The following is a 22,670-nucleotide window of genomic DNA, read 5'->3' on the forward strand; positions in this document are numbered from 1 at the left end:
GGAGACCCTCATACTACATGTATGCCCTTTTGGAAATCTGTGAACATTGAGGGACTCGGATGGACAGCCAATGGAAGAGCCAAGCCATATGAAGGTCATCTGTAAGACCTTGGCCTTCAAAGATTCCTAAACAAGTGCTCTCCGTGCATTTGGGGGAGTATAGCATGAAGTTGGTGGCATTTACACAGTAGAGAGGAAGCAAAGGAGGCACATCTGTTTCACGTGTCCAAGGAACATTCAAGCGAGATGAACAGTCAATCCATAGAACCCAAGAGTAGCCTGTGCCCAAATCCTCCAGCCATGAGATCACTTTCTGCGAGTAGAGGCAGAAAGATCATTACCGCCTGAGAAATGAAATGGAGATGTGATTGGAAATGTCACGCCTTGGGTGCATGAGCATTATTCCAATAATCAATCACCCAAATTGAATTGCTTATTTGTACATCTGATTGTCTTTGCATTATTTAGAAGCTATTTAATGGCAGCCCGCCTGACAGCATGCATCTAACACATGCCAGATAGATTTAGGAGACTCGGAAACATCTCTTTCTAATTGTTTAGACAGGCATATTGATTGCTATTTCCTCTTTCAGGGTTCTCTGAAGCATATTATGTCCTTTGTATGCTCAACACACATATACAGGCGCGTGCACACGTCGAGAATAAACAATGCCCAATGCAGAAGTGGGAACTGCAGAAAGCATCAGCCCTACATGGGGGAACGGTGTATCTAGAACCAAGAAGCCAGATGATGGGGCTCTAATTTCAGCGTCACTACGAGACCCAGATTCCGACCCAGAGATTGAGGGCTGCAAGTTCCAGGATGGGTAAATTCGGACAGTTATTCTGTGAGTTCTCTGGGGCTAGAAAGCGTGACAGCTTTCTCGAGGCAGCTGTGTTCTGCTGTGTTCTGATTGGCTGGCACGCTCCCCGGGAAGCTGGAAGAACTTGCCCAGAGCTGGGGCAGAAGGTGAGATTGGTTCTTGCTTTTTTCCATTTCTGCAGAACGCAGGCAGGGACTGAAGACGCTGCCCTTTGGTGTGTGGCCGTGACTGGGATGACAGAGCATGGCTGACTGTGATTAAGAAACCCCATCCCTCCCTTCTCTGCCTCGCTCTGGCGTTTCCATAGTGCAGCTTCATTACACTGCCTGGGTTCCTTGGATGTTAAATGTAAGAAATTAAAAGGTAACAATGTTAATATCCTGGTACATCATGGATTTGTGAGCTTAAGTCTGCCTCAGAAAAAAACAAAATGACAATTTTGATGTGATATGTACTCTTCTCCATAGAAATTATTCTTTTTCTTTCTTCTTTCTATCTTTCAAAGTTTATCTTTCTGCCTTTTTTTTTTCTCTCCCTCTGCCTGCCTTAGAAGGGAATTTGCATAACAAATGCTTTGGTTGCAACACCCCTGGAAGCCTGAGCTTTGGTCAAGGGCAGCCCTCCTCCTCAGAGATTCTGAGCCCCCCCCCCGTGAGGACCCCAGATCCCAGGATCTCTATGTGTTTACCTCTGGCTGGAGAATCCCTCCTCCTCAAAGCAGGGGAAACCTGGAGAGACTCAACGCTAGCAAATAGCTTTTGCAGAATGACATTTTGATAAGTATATTACTCAGAAAGGTACTGACTTTATTCTGTGGATGTTTCCAAGGTCTAGCTGAGGATAGGAGAGTGACTTCCATTTTTCAAGCCAGGAAGTCCTTTGTCAATAGCCACTGGCATTTTGATGCCCTTGGGGGGCTCCTTGGTGTTAGGCCCACCCACAGCTAAATCAGAACATAAACCCGATTTACCACGGAGGCTGCCTACACTCTCCCCCCAGGGTCTCAACTCCCTGGCTTCTCTAACCACAGCTTAGCATCTGAGCTCCACTTAGGAGCACTACATGGGGTGTTAGGGGAAGAGCAATATGAAAAGACAAGTGGATTTGGTCCATGCTCCTGGGTGCTCAATGTTTAGTAGGGACACAAAAGATAAAACCCGCAATAGTAAGAATCAGTATTGAATTGGCAGAGGACAGACAGGTCAGAGCAGGTGAAGAAGGGTCGGAGAAAATGACACGTGTGTAGGGTTTTGAAGAAGGAATAGGAGTTGAGTAGTGAAAGAGCCGCCTATGCACGGTCACAGAAGCATGAAACAGCTAGAAACACCGGACTATGGATTCATGGGTGAGTTGGCACGTCCAGAGCCCACACTCTGGCTCCAGGTTTCACCTTACCAAGCCTGGGTGAGTGAATCTTTAAAGGCAGCCACACACCCTTTCCCAGTCGACTCTAGTTAGACTTTCCAGCCCCTAAGAAAAATAGAGAGGGTGTCCTGGCCATTCAGGGTCTGGGACATGTTAGCAAAGAGAGGACCTGAAGAGCACTTTCCTCTGGGACAACTGTCTGCCTCTCCACCTTATGCACAAGGCTTTTTGATAATAGTTCATATCACCCTCACATAGAGGAAGAGAATGGGGTGCTTGCTGCTGTGTGGGGAGCCAAGGAGGGAACTGGAGACCCGCGTTGCTCACGACACACCAAGAGCTCATTTTCCTACACTGTCCGCACACCCAGAAAGGAACAGTCCCCTCACCCTCCAAGTGGGAGTGTTCGTTATCACAAAAACTTCCCTCGGGCCCCTGGAGATGTCAGCTGTTCGCTGAGATCTTTCACAGTGTAAAAGGTCTTTAAATATCAGCCCAGCGACCGAGGATCCAAAGCCCCAAGGCCCTCACCCGCCTTCAGCTCCATCTCTTCCATCCTGTCCTCCCCGGCCCTGTTTATTTTTAGTGGCGATAAACCCAGCTCCTAATCTTGAGAGTTGATCTTTTTGAGTAAATTTAATTAACTACATTTTTAACTCCACTCTCTTCAGCCTTGGCAGGCGGGAGCCATTTGTCTTGCAGATGACTGATCTGATGGAGAGGGGAAAGGCAATGCCAGAGCCAGAGCCCTCCTCTCCCCCCCCCCCCCCTTTGTCNCAGCTACTAACGGGATTCTGGGCCATGGAAGTCACCAGAGATGGCCAGGCTGGGGGTCTAGAGGCTGGGGATGGCAGGGAGGAATGAGGAGGGTCTGAACATGACACTGGCCGAGTGAAGGAGGAAGGGCAGTTCATGTGTGTGAGCGTGTGTGTGCACATGTGCACGTGAGTGCGCATGTGACTGCGTGTCACTGTCACCAAGCTGACCGCTCTGCTCGAGCGGCTGACATTTTTCATGGCCTCCTGCCAGGGTGATAAATGCGGAAGGGGCAAGGCAGTCTGCTTTTGCCGCCTATATTTCCCCCCTCTTTGTTTTTATTAAACGCTGATTATTAATATTAGAAATGGAACACTGCCGCAAGAAGCCATTTGCAGTTAATAAGGCTGTCGCTGCCGCCTGGGGAGTTAATAGAAGCCCGAGGAAGCCATGTGAAAAGCACTTAATAGCCGCGTTAACCAAGTGGATCGGAAGCCCAAGATACAGCCCGCTTTGGCGTGGTTGGTGGGTTCGGGGCCGGGCCCCCGGGCCGAGGCTCCCCCTGTCCCCGCGGGGCCCCGGGGCCTGCCTGGGTGTGCGCAGCTGCTGGGTCGCAGGCCAACTGTGCGCAAGAAGCTTGGGAGCAGCGTCCCAGCCCGCAGCTGTGAAAACATTGGCTGGGCTTCCCCTTCCCGGCAGGCCAGGCAGGTCTATCTCCAATGGGGGAGGGAGGGCTCTGGCCCCTGCATGGGGCCTCCCTCCTTTTCTGCGATGGCAAGTTTCAGGGCACTGTTTACCCCACCCCACCCTAGGTCACGACCGGCCTTGAAAGGGAAGATCAGCAAATGTGAAATTGATGGGGGCAGGTCTTTGAAATGTTGGCGCTGCTGGACACCTAGAAGAAGAGAAAATTCTAAAGCCTGCTCTCAATAGGCTGATTTCCTTACTTGGGGAGGGTGAGAGCTAGGGAATGGGATGAATGCCCATCTGCTGTGGGTCCCGGGGAAAGTGGTTCCCTGCCCGTGGTGAGAGGAAGAGGAAGGGTGGCTGAGTCCTAGGGTGGGTTTGTCCTCAGGATTAGGGACAAGTGTGACCGAGGAACAGCATCTCCATTCCCCTCGCATGGGTATCCCTATGCCCCAAGGAGATACAGGTTTTTTGTTTTTTGTTTTTTTTAAAACAAGAAGAACCACCACCACAAAATAACAAGCAGCCACCTCACTGGTGAATGGAAAAGACAGTGTGCTTGAGGGAGTTCTTTCAATCATTATTCTGAACTTACTGCATCTTACCAGCCTTAGGAATATTGAAAAAAAAATGACCATGAAATGAGATACCCGGGAATAAATTTAATCAAGGGGGTGAAAGACCTGTACTCTGAAAACTAGAAGACATCAATAAGAGAAATTGAAGATGACACAAATAAATGGAAAGATATTCTGTGTTTATAGATTGAAAGAATTAATATTGTTAAAATATCCATGTTATGGGGCACCTGGGTGGCTCAGTCGGGTGAGTGTCTGACTTCAGCTCAGGTCATGATCTCACGGTTCATAAGTTCAAGCCCCACGTCGGGGCTCTGCGCTGGCAGCTAGCTCAGAGCCTGGAGGCTGTTTCAGATTCTGTGTCTCCCTCTCTCTCTGACCCTCCCCTGCTCATGCAGTCTGTCTGTCTGTCTCTCTCTCTCTCTCTCTCTCTCAGAAATTAAAAAAATATATATTAAAAAGAATAAAAATAAAATATCCATGTTACCCAAAGCAGTCTACAGATTCAATGCATCAAAATCCTGGTGGCATTTTTCACAGAAATAGAACAAAGAATCCTGAAATTTGCATATGGCACTACAAGAGACCTCTAATGGCCAAAACAATCTTGAGAAAGAATGAAGTCGGAGGCATCACACTCTGATTTCAAACTATATTATAAAGCTATAGTTTGGAAAAAAAAAAAAACACCCCTGTATGGTACTGGCATAAAAACAGACATGTAGGTCAATGGAACACAATCGAGAGCCGAGAAATAGACCCCTGCACAATATGGCAACGAATTTACAAACAAAAGAAGCAAGAAAATACAATAGAGAAAGAACAGTCTCTTCAATAAATGGTGTTGGGAAAACTGGACAGCCACATGCAAAAGAATGAAAATGGACCATTTTCTGGACCACACTGCAATTAATTCAAAATGGATTTTAAAGACTTGAATATAAGACCTGAAACCATAAAACACCTGGAAGAAAACGTAGGCAGTAAGCTTCTTGCAATCAGTCTTTTTTGATGACTTCTTTGGATCTGACTCCAAAGATGGGGGGCTGGAGGGGCGTCTGGGCGGTTGAGTCAATTGAGCATTCAACCCTTGATTTTGGCTCAGGTACTAATCCCAGGGTCGTAGGGCTGATCACTGTTTCTGTGATCACTGATTCTGTGCTGAGAATAGAGTTGGCTTAGAAGTCTCTCTCTCCCTCTGCCCCTCTCCCCCTCTTGCATGCATGTTCTCTCTCTCTCTCTCTGTCTCAAAAAGAAAAAAAAGAATTTGAAATTCAAAGACAAGGGGAACAAAAGTAAAAATAAGTGAGACTATATCAAACTACAAAACTTCTGCACAGCATTGGAAATCATCAGCAAGATGAAAAGACAACTTAAAGAATGAAAGAAGATATTCACAAATCATATATCTGGTAAGGGTTACCACCCAGAGTATGTAAAGAACACATGCAAGTCAATAACAATGATGACGAGCAAAATAATCTGATTTTAAAAATGGGCAGAGGAAAGGGGCGCCTGGGTGGCTCAGTGAGTAAAGCGACTGACTTCAGCTCAGGTCGTGGTCTCACGGTTCATGGGTTCGAGTGCTATGTCAGGCTCTGTGCTGACAGCTCAGAGACTAGAACCTGCGTTGGACTCTGTGTGTGTCTCTCTCTCATTCTGTTCCTCCCCCACTCATGCTGTCTCTCTCTCTCTTTCTCTCAAGAAGAAGTAAACATTAATTTTTTTTTAAATGGACAGAGGATCTGAACAGACATTTCTCCAAAAAAAGACATTTCTCCAAGCATGCAGTTGATCATCAGGTTCATGAAAAGATACTCTACATCACTCATCATCAGGGAAATGCAAATCAAAGCCATAATAAGACATCACCTCACATATGTTAGAATGGCTATTATAAAAAAGACAAGAAATAACAAGTGTTGACAAGGATATGGATAAAAAGAAAGACTGATGGTTGTTGGTGGGAATGTAAGTTGGAGCAGCAGCCCTTGCAGAAAATAGTACAGAGGTTATTGAAAAAGTTAGAAATAGAACTATCCTATGACCTAGCAATGCCACTTGTGGGCATTTATCTGAAGAAACTGAAAACACAAATTTGAAAAGATGTATGTACCTCCATGTCCATTGCAGCATTATTTACAAGAGCCAAGATATGGAAATAACCTAAGTGGTCATAGATAGAAGAGGGATATATACACACATCACATATATTCATAATAATTTATTACTCATCCATGGAAAAGAATAAAATCTTGCCATTTGGAGCAACATGGGTAGACCTTGAAAGTATTATGCTAAGTGAAATAAACCAGACAAAGACAAATACCGTACGAATTCATTTCTACATAGAATCGAAAAAACAAAACAAATGAAAGAAGAAAACAAAACCCATAGATACAGAGAACAGATTGGTGGTTGTCAGAGGGGAGGAAAGCTTGGGGGTGGGTGAAATGGGTGAAGAGGGTCAAGAGGTACAGGCTTCCCATTATAGAATAAATAAGTCCTGGGGATATAATGTACAGCATGGTAATTAGAGTCAATAAATAATATTATCTCGCGTCCTTGATGGTTGCTGAGAGAATAAATTTCGAAAGTTCTCATCACAAGAAAAAAAATATTTGTAATTTTGTATGGTGATAGATGGTAAGTAGACTTACTGTGGTGATCACTTTGAAATGTATACAAATATCAAATCATTATGTTGTACACCTGAAACTAACATGCTGTATGTCAATATACTTTGATAAAAACAAACAAACAAACAAACGAACAAAAACAACAACAAGGAGCAACTGGGCACATGTTAGACATTGCAAAACTGTGTTTGTAGTGCACGTGTGTGTCTATGTTTGTGTGTGTTTAAATAGTTTTTCTGTGTGCCTGAATCCATTCAGTTCTCCGGGCTTGTGTGTAAACACATCTGGAGCAGATACCCTCCTCACTCCCTTTCCCCGATCCATGTTCCCTCCTTCTTGGATGAAAACACAGCCCGAAATATTCTGTGGTGAAATCTCCTGGGAGTGCTTCAGAGCTAAAGAGTTATGCAGGATGAGGAAGAGCAAAGGGAATCAGATCTGAGGAATGTGAATTAAATAATAATCACTCTGACAGCAGTACTTGGAAAGCTCCAGGGAAACCAGAAGTTCTGAAGTTCTTTCTCTCATTTGAGATAGCTTATCAATCCTAGAGAACACAGCTCATTTCCCCTTACCCCTAAACACAGTCAAGTTCTGCCTGTTCTGTGATATCATCCAAAGTCTGTTGAGCACCTGTTATTTGCGAGTGTTTCCATTGTCAAACAAAGGGGTTGAGTCACAAAGACTGCCATTAAAAGTGAATCTCATCTACCTAGAAAAGTGTCGATAGCATCTCCGTGTCCAAAAATTTTTGCTGGATGACGAGATGAAGAACTTGTATGAAAAGACTAATAAGTATATTCTGTCTTCTCTCTCTTCTGCCCCAGTGCGGCAACACATGCTTTTTAACATGTGGATAGATGAGTGTTCAAAACCCATCGCCACCATTCTCTAGATCTGCGCCACTGCACAGGCCCACCTAGCCAGTCTCCTACGAGGTTGCCCAACTATGAAATGGCAACAAAGATACATAAAGGACAGGGTGTTTGAGGATGTGATTAAATAATACATATGAAGATAACAAAGAGGGGCTTCAATTATCTTAAGTTCCCTTCCCTGTCCTGTTCCTGGAAAACCAAAACACAGGGCAAGTTTGGATGGTGTTTCCAAGAATGGGCTTAAGGGTGCAAGGTTCAAATCTTGCCTCTGCCACTCCTAGGCCCAGTGCTCTTAAGAAAGTGATTTTTTTCACTTTGTAGCTCAGTCTTTTCATTCATAAAATGGGAATTCCTTATAGGGCTGTTGTGAAAAGTACATAAAACAATGCATCTTAGCAGTTTAGAACAAGACCTCACTCACATGGCCACCCTAGCTAGTGCTGTTACGATCTTGAGTGAAGGTGAAAAGTATCTGGGGAAGAATGATCAAGGTTCCCCTTGAGCACCTTGACAGAGTGGAGTAAGGGAAAATGGAGCTGTTTTCCTGCAGGGAGTCTATATCTTGCATAATATGTAGAAACAGAGCACCCTTCTTTGAGAAGAAAGGATCTAGTATACCATACCATACCGAAATACTTTGTATTTCAGACAAAGGAAAACGCATGTGGCCATACTAACAATATGAAGTGTTGTAGATCTTTCCTGTGCTGTTTCAGCTGGAGATAGCCCCTAACACTCGAGACCCATTCATGACAGCATTTACTAAGAGATACTTGTGATGAGGAAGCTGAACAGAATCTTTAGGAGGGAAAAAGTAGGTGTCCACTGACCTTCAGAATTCAAAGATCTCCTTTCAAAATGATGTCCGTTTGAATCACAAGTTGGACAGTTAAAAGGGCATCGCTGACCATTTGAGAATCTGCAGAGTACAATTTGAGAGACAGAAGCCTGAAGCTTTAAGCAGCAATGCCCATAGCCGACTGGTTCAATATCTACAGGGGCTCACCCACCAATCAAAATGTGTTATAGCAGGCCAAGAGAAAATGAGAGAGGCTGTCTACACTTGTCCAAATAGCTCACCTGACTAATGTGCGTTAGTTGACTTCCTGAAATGACTTTCTTTTTCTCATGCACAAAATCTTGGTCTTCCCAGGAAGATGATGGCTTATATATTATCTGTTGGTCATGTCAACCTGGAGAAGGCATGAAAAGGTTTGGTGCCAGGTAGGTGCTGGAGGAAAAAAGATCGGGGAACAGAAGCAGCGTTTTCCTCCCTGGGTGCTGAAGACATCCAGGATGGTCATGGTACATTGGGGGCCAGCCATGGTCTGTGGGCAAACCCAGTAGGTTTTATTCCATAATGAAGGGGGAGAGGGGAATCCATTATTTCAAGGAATAAATTGCTTTAAAAATGAACAAACAAAATCTTTGAACAATCAGAAGAGAAAGCCATGTTCTTCAGTTTTGTAACAGATTTTCCCAATTGGCATTCAGGGCCATTGGGAAAGAAGCCATCATAGGCACTTGGGGTAAGTAACCACAAGTGACAGAAGTTGGAGAATTCTCTTGAAAATGTACTTCTGTCAGGGATTAAGAGCCTAAATTCCTAGACTGAGAATGGGGGCATCATAAGCTATTGGCCACGTTCCTCAATATGGTGATGGGATATGAATAGGAGCATCTCCGAATGTCTAATGGTTTAGGCTGGATTGAACCTGGAAGTGACTGTCCCTTCCACCTGTGACCTAGCTAGGGCTGACCAGAATCTTTAATTGGGGCCTGTCATAACTTCTATAACCGGGACAGTCATGGTCACTGAATGGAATCAGCCACTCCTGCTTCTGAAACACAATGAATACCTGGCCCTTCCAGCCCAAGCCCCAAGGCGGATCTGCTAGGCTGGAGACAGCCCACCCTCAAGTAGAGAACAATTGGAAAAATTATGATGCTTTCTCTGGTTCAAAGCTCATTCAAGCATGGCCTCTGCTTTCCAAAAGCAAACAATCCAGGGAAATGATTCTTCAACATGTTCCACTGCGAAGCACCTGGAATGTACTTTTTGGAACATTTTTAGACATTAATATGTGGAACTCGTGGTAACCAAATAAATATTTTTGAAGTGAATTAAATTAAAATCCCATCACAGTAGATACTCATTGAAACACACAGTGTAAGGTGCCGTGTTTCAAGACAAAATTCGGGCACTTAAAATTTTTATGCAGCCAATTTATTTGTCTCTTGGAAAGCACATGGGATTATTTTGTTTCAGCTGGGGAGCTCCTCAGCTCAGCCCCTAAGACCCCAACACCTGTGGCCAGGTGCCGGGAGCCGCGCCGGCCTCTCTGGATGGCAGTCACAGCAAGGAAACAGCAGTGTTTGCAGCTCCTGCCGTGAGAAACGAAAACTGGTATCTCTTCCTGCTACTGCTGGCTCATGTTGGAAATAAGCCTGCTGGTATTGACCAGGCCTCACAGTTTTCCATATCAGACCCATATTCTGAACACAGATACCTCATAAGGAAAAGCATATTCCTGCCTTTACAAAAGAGACTTTAGATGAAAGCTCTATGGGCGATTGTCAAAAGGCTCTTCCTATGGGCCTTGCAGACCCAAGGCTTAGATCATAAAGGGGGTTAAGAACACAAAAGTTACAATTGAGCCTGGCTCCGAGACAAAGAGCCTATTTTGGGGTTAAGGGCAGAACACAGTTACTACATATATCTTTGCTAATTGATGAAGCATGGCAGTCCCTTCCTCAAGGCCTCCATTCCACAAACACCCTCCCTTACACTGGCAACTGGGATGAGGATAGATAAGAGTAGCTAAAACATAAACGCAGGTGCAAAGACTGACACATTTAGGGCCCCCATGCTAGTTTCCACAAATAAACCAATTCAGAAACATTTATCCTCTTGAGAGCCAGACAGAATAACTCCTAGCTTATCTGTATACAATTTAACTTGTATGTTATCCTGTTTTTCACTAAGAACATTCTGTTATTTCCTTGGTCGGAATAATTCTGCAATTGATATCATAAAAGGCCATTTCTTACCATTGTAAGAAATTCTTTTCTCTGACCTCATGTTGTTGCTGAACTTTTAAATAAAGACACCAAAACCGACAGGACAGAGATGCCTGTCTGGTGATCAGAAAGAATCTCGGGGATCTCTCACTCTCTCTCTTGCCAACACCATCCATCCTTCAGAGACCCCTGGACCTGCTGGAGCTGGCTCAGCCTCCGACAGCCAGGGATTGAGAGTCACTCTCCTAAGATAGCATACATAAACATCAAACACTAGGTCATTGTCAAGGGCAGGGTCACCAGGGTGAACTGGAGAGTAAAAGAGTAAAGAAACTTCTTATCTTTCCAGGAAGTGTCTGGAACAAGAACCCAGAGTCCATTTTAAGACACTGAAGGAGTTGTCTTTTTCCCAAATAGGTAGAAAATTGACAAATAAGTATTGGTACTAGAAATGGGAATTCACACTTCCAAATGACAGACCACAGAAAGCAATGGAAGGGCCACTGAGTTAATTTAGTCTAGACTTTAGAAACTGGGTTTACCTTGCACCAACCCCATTAATTGGTAGCAGCTTCCTGGAGCTCTGGGCTGAGAAAGATTTTGAAGCTATTGGACACAGCAGAGAAGCAGGCAGTGACCTGTGAGGTCTACGAGGCAAGCCCTGATCTACTCTCTTCCCTTATGGAAGAAATGAGGGAACACAGTTCCAAAAAGAGATCAGACAATTCAGAGGTAGGGCAGCAGTAAAACTCTGACTCTCTGAATACTGGATTACATATTAGAATTAGATTCAAATCAATATATATGGTGTTATTATTATGTATCTTGCACTATGGTAGGCTTTGGGAACACAAACTCATATTAAATCACGTATATTCTGGTTTAACCATTGTTTATGATTAGCCTAAATTCTCCCACTATTTTTCCATTTCTGGTCATTGTTTTACATCTGAGTAACTAGAAGTGCATATAATGTTCAAAAGAAATTCCAACTGCCTTGCCCATATATGTCGATCTCTGCCAGGAATGTTCTCTGACCCAGGCTGCTTCTCTAAGCTTTGGGTGGAATTCTTTCTATTGTAACCCAGGGTCATTACACTGTATGCAGTACATCGACTCTAAAAAATCATGTGGGATTGTCATTTACAAACTGAATTAAATATCCAAGGTCCTGTGGACATCAGAGAGTCAAAACACCATTAGGCCATATAAGCAGAACACGGTCTTCTCCTATAGAGAGATATTTGGATTTTAATAAACCAGGAGATATTTGTATTCTCTATTGAATGCAGAAAATGCAGGGTTCTGTCTAATGTCACCAACAGCACTGTGACCAAACTCTGGAAATGGCACCATCAAATCCTGTGACTGAAACTTTGGTGGCTGAACCACGGGTTTCTCAATTAATCACACTTTTTTTCTTCCCCATTTACCCCAGTAATAGTATGGCTTATACAGACAGGGGTGGACGAAGGACAAACCTGGATATAGAAATTCTTAATAGAAATACATTTTTTGTTAAATGCATACACAGCAGAGGAAACAAGTGACTTTGGAGACTCATCTGAAGAAATACAAGAAGGATGCCAGTGTGGAGTGAGTCTCATTCAGAGGGAAACTCATCTTGAAGTCTGAAACCCATTTGGGTTCTCCAAAGTCCCGTCAGTCTCTAAGAGGCCACAATGAACATAGAGTCTTTTTAATCTCATGATAGCTTTTCAAAGAGAATCTGAAGTAGGGGCTGTGAACTCAGCCAAGAAGGCTTGCAGAGAGCACTTGCTCTGGGAACTGCTGAGGGAGAGGGTCCCAGAGACAGGATCGCACCAAAGGCAGAAAGGGTTCTCCCAATACCAACATCAGAACCCTCTCAAACTCCCACATCATCACTTCCAACCCCACGACCGACAGTTAAGTGGCAAATGAACAGAAAAGGTAAGTAAAGTAGGCTCAGCCATGCTTCAGAACAGTACACAGCTGCTTGGAAGTGATCCTACACCAGCATTTACAAATAGAGGAAGTTCGCCCTGATATGCAGCAAAATTAACACACAAATAATGGAGTTAGACAAATCTCTGTGCTTCTGGCTTCCCTGCAGGAAAGTCTGCACTGGCTGAAAGAGATCTGCATCAGTGGGCACTTTAGTTCTTCAGGGTTCAAACTTTCCATACTTCTCAAAGCTTATTTTTTTTAATGTATATTTATTTTTTAGAGAGAGTGACTGAGCTTGAGTGGGGGAGGGGTAGAGAGAGGAGACACAGAATCCAAAGCAGGCTCCAGGCTCTGAGCTGTCAGCACAAAGCCTGACGTGGGGCTTGAACCCATAAGCGTGGAGATCACAACCTGAGCTGAAGTCAGACACTCAACCAACTGAGCCACCCAGGTGCCCTTATACATCTCACAGATTTTAAAGTAAACATGTACACTTTATAACTTGAAAGTTATTTCTACAGGTTGTAATCTGCCTCTTGACTCAAACACTCAAGAACCTAAAATATAAAGATTCTTATTTCTAGATTCTAATTTTAAAGTTTCCAGTTAAAGGGGAGTCTGGGTGGTTCAGTCAGTTTAGAGTCCGACCTTTGGCTTCAGCTCAGGTCATGATCTCACAGTTCATGAGTTTGAGCCCCCGCATCAGGCTCTGTGCTGACAGTGTGGAGCCTGCGTGGGATTCTCTCTTTCTGCCCCTTCTCTCTCTCTCTCTCTCTCTCTGTCTCTTTCTGTCTCTCTCTTTCTCTCTCTCAATATTAAGAAATAAACTTTAAAGAAAATGAACTTTTAAAAATTTCCAGTTAAAGATTCTGGGCTCTACATTCTAGCATTGAATTTAATGATTCAAAAGTTCATCTTCATGCCAACTGACTTGTGTCTTCTTGCAATTTATGTCTTGTTTTACTTTATTTTCCAATTAGGTTGCTATAAGCCTTCCAGGAATTCCTAAATCTCCTCTTAGCCTTCTGCCTTGAAACTAAATAAACTCTCTTTGTTTTCCTTTCTAGAGGAACCCTATTTTCAATATCAACTCATTTCTATTTTTCCTCCTAATTTACCTTACTTTGCTATTTTTCATTCTCTCTTATTTTTTTTTAAGTTTATTTATTTACTTTGAGAGATGGAGGTGGGGGAGAGGTAGAGAGAGAGAAAGAGAGAAAAGATCCCCAGCAGGCTCCACGCTGTCAGCACAGAGCCCGATGCTGGGCTTGATCTCATGAACCAGAAGATCATGATCTGAGCCGAAACCAAGAGTCGGATGCTTAACCAACTGAGCCACCCAGGCGCCCACATTCTCTTTATTAAAAGACTGAGGCCAGAGCAGGAGGCCGTGTTCTTAAGAGGAAGCTTATTTATAAACATACACACATACATGCACACACACACATGCACAAGACCATATACTTTCCATTTGTGTAAAAGGAAACCGCCTGATAATTTTTTTTCCCAATAGGAAGTGATCAGCCTGTAACAAAGTTTTTTTAATCCACTTAGTATCTACTAATTTCCATTACAGTACTCCCTCCCCACTGAGAATTCTCATTATGCAGAATCCTACTATATGTGATTTTAATTCTGTGTACTTTTTCCACATTAGAGAGAATTGCAGTTTGAGTATGTAGAAGTCACAAGTCATTCTGATACATTAAATAAAAATGCACTGAAATATCCATAGTAGGGGCTCCTGGGTGGCTCAGTCCGTTAAGCATTGGACTTTTGCTCGGGTCATGATATCGTGGTTTGTGAGTTTGAGCCCCACACAGAGGCTCTGATAACTCAGAGCCTGGAGCCTGCTTTGGATTCTGTGTCTCGCTCTCTCTCTCTGCCCCTTCCCTGCTTACTCTTTCTCTCTCTTTCTCAAAAATAAATAAACATTAGAAAACATTAAGCAAAAAAGAAATGCACATAGCAAAATAATGTCCCATAACATGGAAAGATGTCAAAATATGTTATTGAGTTGGGTTAAATAGAGATTACCAAACAGCATGTAAAATATAATCAAGAAAATTATGATGGATAGGGCCCAGAGGCAGTATTATATCTTGTCCCACGGACTGGACATGATAGGCACTGAATGGTCAGATGCTGGTTTTGACTGAATGTCAAGCTGTTAGCTGTTCTGAACATTGCCTCTCTCTAAATCTCATTTTTTCCTTATCTATGCCAGCGGCGGGAAATGGGGCTTACTTTTCCCTGCTCCGGAAGTGATTATGTGGTTTAGGACTAGTGTATGTAAAATGTCCTGTGTAGACAGCAGGCACACAATACATGGCTATCACTATAGTAAAAACCTATCCTACAAGAGTCCAGGCTACAAAACATTGCATGTCTATCATCTTACACCAAGCAACATGCCAGGGATAGTCTTCTGGAAACGTGCTAAGCTTCCTTTCTCCTTCATCCCACTGCGCTGCCTCAACCCACCACTTGGTTTACAAACATAAACAATCGAATCTTTATGAAATGAGCATGGATATATGTACGTGGGAAAAAGAAGACAAGAGCATAAGCCAACATGAGTAACATTCGGTGCTTCTGAATGGTGGTCATATAAACCACTTTCAGTTTCCATTGTTTGTGGCCTCTATGGATCTCCATGGGAATACATATCGTGATATCTACAAGAATAAGTAAAATATTTTTTACATACAAGACAAAGGGTTCTGAAGATTTGGATACAGAACCCGGCACATAAATTAATGTCTCTTACCTTGTAGAATACCTAAGCATAGTTTTAAAAAGATAACAAGTATCTCATCAAATTTGCAAAGAATGGAAGTCTTAAAAAGTTTCTAGGTAATAAAGGAGAATAAAGGAAAATTGACCATCTTCTATTACTTGTTAATAGTGTAAACTGTCACTGATGGTCTCTTTACTTAGTGCTTTTGACTTTATTGCTTTATTTTCAAGGAATGAAAACTATTTGTGTCCTGTTAATGGTTCACTCACGATTACAGGTCTCAAGCCTTATTTCCTTGAAAAGGCCTTAAAGCCTTTAAATACAAATTACCCTACCACAAATTCTCCTTATACAAGATTTTGTTGTAAATATGGCATTTACAAGCAAGGAGGCTGTACTATAAAAATTTTATTTCTTTGCATTTGTCCTTACTGATCCTCAACGAATTTTGTGGGGGCTTTCTGAAGCAAAATAAAATTAGACCTAGGTCCTTTACATCAACATCTATTACAAGTAAGTGTACAATTTAATGATCATAAGCAAAACTATAAAAATTCTAGAAAAAAACAAATGATTATTTCTATAGTTTTGAGAGTAGATAGACAAAGGCTATAGTAAAAAGAAAAACACACACAAAAAATTGGGTGGTAGATTTTCGGACATACAAACCAGACAGAACATATGCAGTAATTCTCACAGATAAAACTAAATGGTGAAGTGAAAGTTTGACTTCTTCTTTACCAATTCTGATGCCTTTTATTTCCTTTTGTTGTCTGACTGCTGATGCTAGGACTTCCTGATAGGAATTTACCCAAGGGATACAGGAGTGCTGATGCATAGGGGCACATGGACCCCAATGTTCATAACAGCACTCTCAACAATAGCCAAAACATGGAAAGAGCCTAAGTGTCCATCAACGGAAGAATGGATCAAGAAGATGTGGTTCGTCTATACACTGGAATACCACATGGCAATGAGAAACAATGAAATCTGGCCACATGTAGCAACATGGATGGACCTTGAGGGTGTTATGCTGAGCGAAATAAGTCAGGCAGAGAAGGACAGATACCATATGTTTGCACATATTGGTGGATTAGGAGGAAGTTAATGGAGGATGATTTGGGAGAAGAAGGGGAAAAATAGTTGGGGAGAGGGAGGGAGGCAAACCATGAGAGACTCTTGAATGCTGAGAACAAACTGAGGACTGATGGGAGTGGAGGAGAGGGGAAGAAGGGGTGATGGACATGGAGGAGGGCACTTGTTGGGATGAGTACTGTGTGTTATATGGAAACCAACTTGACAATAAACTATTTAAGGAAAAATTAATTAATTAATTAATTAAACTAAATGGTGAACAACTCAGGGGGAAGATGGTCTGTAACGGGTATGTTTGACCAACGTACTGTATAAAGTGCTCTTCCACGTAACATACAAAAAATGTGGGGAGAGGTGGGCTGTTTAAGCAGGTGGCAGTGACCCTGGCATAGTGCCACCTCCCTGAGTGACTTCTAGGTACCACGTGAGTGTCTAGGCTTCTATAGGGTCCAGTAGATCTGAGCAGCTCTGGTAAAAATACTGTATTTCTCTTTTAACTTGAACTGCAGGGGAAAAAAATCTATTAGCTTTCATTTTAAAAGGGAAAGAAATGTGACATTTCTTGCACCTGAACGTGTTTCAAGAGTACACCTATCTCTTTGCCTACATTTTCTAAAAAAAACAAAAAAACAAAAGATTGCACCTAGAGGGAATTTTATTTTATGCTCTAGGAGAATCTTGCTACAAAACTTCTTATGCATTTTGAAAAATAAACAAAATAAAATCAAACAAAAAATGCAGAAGGGTTGCAAGCAAATGACAGGAGATATGAAGTGCTGGGGATGGCTCCCAGGATGGCTCGACACAGGGCTCGCTCTCCTCTGCAAGGAACACACTTCCTTCATGCCTGCCCCAGATTTGTCCCGGAATTTCGCTCAGGTTTGGGCCCAAAAGTCACCTCCTCAGAGAAGCCTTCCTTGACCGCACTTACCTAAAAAGTCCTACATCTCTCTCTATCTCTGCCTGGAATTCTATTAAACATTAATTCACTTTACTATTTAGTTTCTGCCTGCCGCAGTGGTTTTCCCATCCCCACAAAGTCAAGGACTTTTTTTTTGCCACTATTTTATCCTCGGGCCCCAGAGGGATGCCTGATATGTAGTAAACTCTCAATAAAATATTGATTCGAACACATAGTAAATATTAAGTGATGTTCATCATCATAAGGGCTAACAATGTTCCATCCTACTATTGGCTCATAGCATCAGTGTTGACTTTGAGCAGACAGGCCACAGTAGAGGTTAAGAAGTGGACTTGGAGAGCCAGACATAGATTTCCCCCCAAGTTTTATACTGTAAAAAACCTAAACCTACAGAAAAGCTGCAAGAGTAAAAAAAGGACACTCACCTAGTTACCAATTCACTTAAGATTCCGCCACGTTGCTTCCTCTCTCTCTGCATAAAGATGGATGTGTATATAAGTATAGATACATGTACATACAGATACTTATGCGCGCGCGCACGCACACACACACACACACACACACACACATGCACATTTTGGTTTTGCTAAGCCATGCAAGAGATAGTTGTGAACATCATGACACTCAACACTTGAATACCTCGGCAAGTATCTTCAAAAAACAAGAACAGTAGAGCCACAACATAGCCAGGGCACTTGGGGAAAGGTAGCACTAATACTAAATTACGGTCTGACAAACTCTTATTATTTAAATTTCCCCTATGGCCTCAACCCTCTCCTAGCACATGAGCTATCTTTAATCTAGGCTCTATCCAGAACAGCATTGCATCTAGGCAACGTGTGTTTGCTCTCTCTCGCTCTCTCCCTCTCTCTCTGTCTCAACCTAGAACCCCCAGCCCTCTTTGTTGTTCATGACATTGATTCCCTTGAAGAGTCTGGTCCAGTTGTTTCACTGAACCATGTGTCACAGTGGGTGGTAACACAGATCTGGCTTTGATTTTGGGCTCCATCATTGTATTTACTGTGTGAATTCCAGCAGTTTTCATGGCCTGGACCTCCACATTTATCAAAGGAGGATGATAATATCTCTCTTAAAAGAGGTTTAAATTAAAGAATGTTTGAAAAGTTTTTAGCACAGAGCCTAATTCTGGTGCTGTCATTTACCAGCTGTGTGACCTTGGACAAGTTTCTCAACCTCTCTGTCACTCAATTTCTTTGTAGAATGGAATCATAGGAACTAACTCTTAAGGGTTTTCTCAAGATTAACAGTACACATGCAAATCACTTGGCTCCCATATACAAGCATTCAAAAAATGTTAGCAATCTCATTATTATTAAAAATTGCCATGTGATGTTACACAGTGATGCTGTCGTAGCTTTTGAAGCCTAGAACTTCTTATGTCTTCTCCACATCTTGGGAGAGCTTTGTAGGGACATGTATGTTACTTTTATAGCTTTTCTCTCTTTTCTGTGTCAGGTTAAGTGCTTAGACTTTTGCTTGGGCCATGGGACAACCCATTCTCACTAATCTGGCTGATAACCAGCTCTTGGGAGTAGAATGCAAATGACTGTATTTGATAAAACTGAGTACAAATAGGTGAGAGTTGAGTCCACATGAGTCCTTTCTTGCCTTTTTTAAATTTTTGCTCATTTAATTTAATGTTAAGCTTCTGGGTAAACACTCACCCAATGCACAATGAACTGAAGTACCTATCATCTAGTTTAAACAACATAATGCCCCTCAGAGTGGGTCTGTAAGGGCCAATATGATTTAATGTCTTCATCAAGGGTCTAGCAGAGAATTAAGAGCATGACTATCAATCAGCCAGACAGAAGCCAACATCTTTTAATTCAAAGCCGGATCTCATACCCCATAGCCTGTGTTCCTCAAGAGTGCATTGGCACCTGGGCCCTGTCCCTGGAGAAACCCTATATCTTAGTGCAACATGCTCCTCACATGTCACTGCTTCTGACCTGCGATTCGAGCGGACACAATTTTGTACTCAGTCTCCATCTCATCTGTGTTTGGTACCCCCATGTTACCACCTCACTGCCCCAGCAGCCTACAGGGCCGGCCACCCCTCCAGCCTGCCCTGCCTCCCAGAAGGGATAATTAGCCAGCGTCAGGGTGAACCCAGCTCCCTCTGGTTGAATTCCAAAACAGATGTCAAGTTCAATCCAATATCCAGCCCAACTGTTTCCTGGCACTGGGTAGAGATGACGGTCACTCAGTTTAATTTATTTTAAACCAGTCTATGTTATCTTATTTAGATGTACCTATAACACATCTTAGATGATTGATAGATAGATAGATAGATAGATAGATAGATAGATAGATAGATAGATAGATATGGATTTGATTCCGTGTTTGACCTTCCAGCTTCATTTTTTCCCCAAATTTGCAAATATGGTAATGCAGGATTTTTAAGTGCAAGTTTCACAAGTAGCTGATTGGAAATTTCTCTTAAAACACCTCCCCTTCTTTATTTCATGTGTGGCCTTCACTTTTCTTCCTTGAACAAAGCTGAATTCCTTCCTAAAAGCATTTTTTTTTTTTTAGAGTGAAAGCCCTTTGGTTTTCCCTAGTGCTGTATAATGAGTTGCCCTCCCTGCTGGGAACAGGCATTTCATTAACTTTTCCTTTCCAGCTTTCCTAATACAGGAGTCTCATCTCTCTCATGTTTAGAAAAATAATAAGAACTTTTTCTGCCTCCTTTTACCTTACAGGCGAGAACCAACACTTCAGAATCCAGTGTCTGATAAACTATGGGAAATGCTATAAAAAACACCAATCTGATAAGAAGACTGGAGAAGAATAACAAAAAGTAGTGTAAAAATGGTGGGTTTCCATTGGGATAACTGAATTAAGGAAAGAAATGCCATGTGCATAAAACAGGCAGCTGAAAAATCTTTCCTAATTATAAAAGCCCAAATTCTATATAATTCTGCCCTTTCTGTGCCAGACATTTGCTAGATGCTGGAAGATAGAAAGAGAAGTTAAGACATAGTTTTTGCACACTGCCTACAAGGAAAGAGAGATGTGTTAACATTTTTAAAAGGACTGGGGCGCATGGGTGGCTCAGTTGGTTAGGTGTCCAAATTCGGCTCAGGTCTTGGTCTTGCAGTCCGTGGGTTCAAGCCCTGCATCGGGCTCTCTGCTGACAACTAGCTCAGAGCCTTGAGCCTGTTTCAGATTCTGTGTCTCCCTCTTTCTCTGCCTCTCCCCAGCTCGTGCTCTGTCTCTGTCTCAAAAATAAATAAACGTTTAAAAAATGTATTTAAAGGATATTACTATAGTACTAATCATTGCTTTATTTCCAGGTTCACTGGGGACACTACTGAGCAGGGCACTGTAGGATGAATAGGAGTTTGCGGCATGCGTGCCAGCAGGAAAGACGATCTGAGCAGTGAGGAGCATGCTGTGGCCAATTCACAGATCATATGCTGAGATGGGGCCAGAATGAAAAGGCAAGCAGGTCGGAAAAGATAGTATGCACTAAGGAGCATGGATTTGACTTGGACCTTCTATATCTAGCCATAAGAGACTACTGGCAATCTTAACATATGTGGCTTTTTCATGCGTTTGTGTCTTTGCACACCCTTTTTTCTCTGCCTGATATGGGCTCACCCTGTTCATCTTGACAGCATTCAATCTTCCTTCAGCACTTAATCCCAGCTCTTCTAGAGGAGGGCTTCACGGGAGACCACCAGCAGCCCCACCCCCTCCGCTACAGTATGGTGGTACAAAAGAAATTCAGATATACAGTTCAGGAACAATTAATAAACCTATTCCAAGCTAAAAGATAGCCAGATTTGAAATCTGATTATACCCCAGCAAACACTGGAGAATCAATTTAAAAGCTCTTAGAATTTATTAACATTCCACAAACGGCCATATGCAATGTACAAATATGAAAAATGTGAACAAAAATCAGATTTCCTATGTGGCTGGCAATAATAATTTAAGATATAATGGACATAAAATTACATTTACAGAAGTAAGCAAAAAATATCAACTACCTACTGAAAAAGGGGGGGAGCTAAAAAGTGTGCCAGGTCTCTATATAAAAGAGGCTATAAGACTGAGGATAGGTTAAACAAATTGAGTAAGCAATGCCTTGGATGAGAAGCCAGAATTTTTCCAGCATGTTCATATTTCATGTAAGTAGGGAATATGATGAAAACAATCTAAACCGAAATTTAAAAAATCAAGGAATCAAAATTTCATTCAGATATTTTGAATATTGGCCAAAATGATTTTAAGGTGTCCTAGAAAAACAGAAATGAAATAGCTATATGGGGGGAAAAGGAATGAGGTATCAATTTGCCCTAACAGATACTAAAGTATGTTGTAAAACTGTAGTAATTTAGTAAGCATGACGCAGGCCAAACAACCTAGAGACAGCCAGTGAAAAGGGAGTGACACTTTTCAGCTGGGACCGCCATCTTCCAGTAATTCGCTACAACGACCTACACGAAGGGAAAGAGGAGAGGCGCTCGCTACATGTTCTCTAGGCCTTTTAGGAAACATGGAGTTGCTCCTTTGGTAACATACATGGGAATCTACAAGAAAGGTGATTTTGTGAACATCAAGGGAATGGGCACTCTCCAAAAAGGGATGCCCCCCAAATGTTACCACGGCAAAACTGGAAGAGTCTACAACGTTACCCAACATGCTGTTGGCATCGTCGTAAACAAACAAGTTAAGGGAAAGATTCTTGCTAAGAGAATTAATGTACGTATTGAGCATAGTAAGCACTCAAAGAGCCGAGACAGCTTCCTGAAGCGTGTGAAGGAAAATGATCAGAAAAAGAAGGAAGCCAAGGAGAAGGGTACTTGGGTTTAGCTGAAGCACCAGCCTCCCCCGTCCAGAGAAGCACACTTTGTGAGAACCAATGGAAAGGAGCCTGAGCTGCTGGGCCTGAGCCCATTCCCTATGAATTCATGGCATGATAAATGTAAAATAAATAAATAAATAAAAGACCTCAAGACTGTAAAAAAAAAAAAAAAAAGTGAGTGACAAATTAATTGTTAAAGGGGCAACAATAGAAAGGTTCTATTAGTCAATGAAACAAAAAATGTTAAACTATTTAAATAACAGGTGATATCTCAATAGACACACAGACTGAAATAAATTCCAGGTAAAGGACAGACTTAAATGCAAAGCCAATTAGAGGATACAGAATATCTTCAAGCTCTCTGAATGTGAAAAATATTCCAAACAAAAAAGCAATAGA

General features: G+C 42.3%; 1 pseudogene; it reads left to right on the plus strand.

Annotated features, from left to right (window-relative positions):
• Nucleotides 1–21,889: 21,889 nt before the first annotated feature.
• LOC144240011 (large ribosomal subunit protein eL21 pseudogene) lies at nucleotides 21,890–22,386 on the plus strand (annotated as a pseudogene).
• The last annotated feature ends 284 nt before the right edge of the window (nucleotides 22,387–22,670 follow it).

This window comes from Crocuta crocuta, unplaced genomic scaffold (assembly GCF_008692635.1).
Source record: "Crocuta crocuta isolate KB4526 unplaced genomic scaffold, BGI_CrCroc_1.0 scaffold7, whole genome shotgun sequence".
NCBI lineage: Eukaryota > Metazoa > Chordata > Mammalia > Carnivora > Hyaenidae > Crocuta > Crocuta crocuta.